This window comes from Etheostoma cragini, chromosome 19 (genome assembly GCF_013103735.1).
Source record: "Etheostoma cragini isolate CJK2018 chromosome 19, CSU_Ecrag_1.0, whole genome shotgun sequence".
NCBI classification, from domain to species: Eukaryota; Metazoa; Chordata; class Actinopteri; order Perciformes; family Percidae; genus Etheostoma; species Etheostoma cragini.
This window is the reverse complement of record NC_048425.1, coordinates 13822713-13825803: the sequence shown is the minus strand read 5'-3', so window position 1 is coordinate 13825803 and position 3091 is coordinate 13822713. Positions and strand designations below refer to the sequence as shown.

Here is a 3091-nt window from a genome sequence, read left to right as displayed (position 1 = left end):
GGAGCGCTGCTGGCTACAGGAAGGCAAGGGGCCTTCTTACCTGGGATTAATCCTCGCCTGGCAGCAAATGATTCTAATCCACTTCTGTGCTCAAACCTGTCTTTACACACATGGATAACTAGCCTTAAGGACCGCTGTATTTCAGCATGTTCTTATGTTGCAGTTTATTGTGCAAGCAATACTACTTTAACAAATGGAAGAGGGTGTATTTGTTCCCTGCTAGTGTTCTGCTGGACCTGTTTATTTTCACATTCATTTTTTTTTTTTTTATGTATTCATTGTTTACCATAGGTAGGCTATCAGATTTTATAAGATGTCCACAGTGTTTCTATATTGCTTAGTGCCTTGTGAATTTAAGAAAGAAACACATACGCATAGATAGATAGGTAGATAGATGGATATATGGATAGATAGATAGATAGATAGATAGATAGATAGATAGATAGATAGAGCCTTGTAAGCACAGCATCAGCCAGTCTGTAACCCCAGGGCCACATTAGTGAAGCAATTCTATATCCAGCCTTATCCTGCATTAAGAATCATATCATCACTAAAAAATTAGCTACTATTGAGCCAAGTAAGGCGGTTCTTGGTTGTTAAGTGCCCTCGTGTCATAGTTTCTTGTCCTTGTGTGCTTCCCATTTACTTCTTCTTGAAATGCAACAGCCCATCTCTCGCGCTGCCTCCTGACTGGCAGACCGTAATGCTATTACCTCTCCTCGATGGTCATGCTCACTTAGCCCTCTGTCACTCTGCTCCAGCCAGGGAAGACACATCTCCTTGGCTGTGTGAGCTGTCCTTGCCCTCATTTGCTTCTCCTTTGCTTGCTAGAAAACACTGAGGCACCCAAACTTTTCCGTTCAGCATCCTGCCTTTCAGAGAATGACTGCCAATCACGGTTAATTGGCTATAAATATGAATCACTTGTCAATAGTAGTCTGACGAATACTCTTAAACACAGAGAAAGCAAGGGTTGTTAAAAATTACGGGATTTGGTAACGTCTAAATATAGCTGGTAGTGAGGGGGGGGCTCTGCTGACACACCACTGCGTATAATCCACTGTCAATCACCAGTCAAATGTGACATCAAAGCCTGTCAGATAACAGAAGCAAAATGGCTCAACTGCGTGAGTCACAGCCCACCCAACGTCTACATCACCTGAGTCAGGAGCACTTGTACACGCACACACACACACACACACACACAGACACACACGTTCAAAGACAACCCATTCAAGCCGCCTCAGTTTTCCAGGACCAAACGTTGAAGGAAACTTTCTCAGCATGTCCCACAACTAACACACACAATAGCCCAGAAATGGTTTGCCTGCGTGCGTGCGTGCGTGCGTAGGCTACTTGCTCGGGCATCCTCTGTATTTGAAAGAGGGACAGACCATCGTTTGGAGCAAAGATGGCTCTGTGGTTTGAGCACAGTATATGTGTTATAAATGATGACCACGCATCCGTAAATACCCCGCCGCCATCTGGAGTGTGAGCAGCAGACCGCTTCACGGCGCGCGCTACGTTCTCCATAATGCAGCTTGAAGATATGCAGAAATGTGCGCCCTGCACACCGATCACGGCACGACACAGAACTCGGAGTATAGACACCAAACCGACACTTCATTCCACACATAAAAGCATGAAGAGCAGCTTTCACTACTGCAATTGACAATTAGAAAGAAAAAGTCTATGCTACTTACTATATACCCAGGCGGTAGAATGCAAAGCCCCGGGAACTGGAATTAAAATAGAAGAATGGGAAAATGAAGGATACGCTTGTTTAATTTCTCCATTTAAAAAAAATGAACTCAGTATGGTTAAATGCATTCTAAATCAATGCATGCCGAACGAATTTTATTTAATTTGTTTTCTTATCAGGCAAAAATGTCCACTTACCGGAGCTGTCCGAATACATTCCTTAGGAAATTCCAGAGGAGTCCCTTCTTTCTTCTCTCAAAGTCAGAAAACAGCAATGCTTTTCTTATTCCAAAACCAGGCCCGTGGTTGAACTGAAAGAGAGAAGAGACCAAAAACAGCCACAACAAATTCCATTAGAATCGGGAGTCCCCCCCTCCACCACCACCACCACCACCACCACCTCCACCACCAACACCCAAAAAGTGTTGACACAACATCTGGGAAGATCAGCAAACAAAAAGGCAACTCGTAATAAATTGGTGGAATGGACAGACGGTACCTGCTCTCTTTATCACAGTCGACAAAGACAATGAGAGCGGCAATAAGACAGGCAGAAAACTGAGAGAGCTGAGCTTTTCTTAGGAAACGCAGCCCCATCGCTGTCAGATTATACCAGCACACACACACACACTCAAACACATACACACACATACACACACACACACTCACTGCTCCCGGCAACGGCTGGAGAGAGAGAGAGAGAGGAAAGGATGTTGCGCTCCAAGCTGCGTTTCCCAGTCCAGCCGCTTGATGGCCAGCTAGAGGAGCAGCTGACTGGGATATGTGCTCCTCCATGCCAAATTTAACCACCAAATCGTCTTTCAACCAGTCTTTTTAAACAATTTTAAAATGAATATTAAAAAGAAAAAAAATCTGCTATTACCACAGTTTTACCATAAGCATTATGTTTTATTTTCTCCAATTGGCATCTTGCAGAATATCGAATCTGAATGGCAACTCCCTTTAACCTACAGCCTGAATGATACACTGGTGGACTGTAGTTAGGTACATGTACTCAAGTACTCTAACGAGTACACATTTCACGTAGAGTTTCACTGCAAAATGGTAGTTACATATTAATGCGTCAGTAATAGTAGTCTAAGAATTGGGCAGCACAGTACATAATACTCCCTGGGGTATTTTTGAGTAATTTTACTTTTCATACTTTATTCATACACTATCAGTCAAAATTTTGGGGTCAATCAGAAATTTCCATTTCACTCCATTATAGACAGAATACCAGTTGATCTGAGTGGGGGCTGATCTTTTATGCCTTATCTATTTTTTATCAGCAAATAACTAAATGAGAAAGCATTGGGGAAGCCATTTGCAATTACATAAGCACATAATGTAATCTGAAAACTGCTGCCCTGTTTAGAAAAAATGCAAC

General features: G+C 42.9%; 1 protein-coding gene across 44 annotated transcripts in view; it reads right to left on the bottom strand.

Annotated features, from left to right (window-relative positions):
* The window catches only part of LOC117934721 (receptor-type tyrosine-protein phosphatase delta-like), a 362606-nt gene extending 360236 nt beyond the window's left edge, over positions 1-2370 (bottom strand). For 30 of the 44 annotated variants that reach the window (XM_034856605.1, XM_034856642.1, XM_034856639.1 and 27 more), the window contains exons 1-3: positions 2201-2370; positions 1900-2012; positions 1704-1739 (exon numbers count right to left, since the gene is read on the bottom strand). The gene's annotated coding sequence lies outside the window, so the exon portion shown is untranslated. The remainder of the gene's footprint in view (positions 1-1703; positions 1740-1899; positions 2013-2200) is intronic. The other 14 variants (XM_034856649.1, XM_034856646.1, XM_034856648.1 and 11 more) reach the window with 1 other exon arrangement.
* Between the last annotated feature and the right edge of the window lie 721 nt (positions 2371-3091).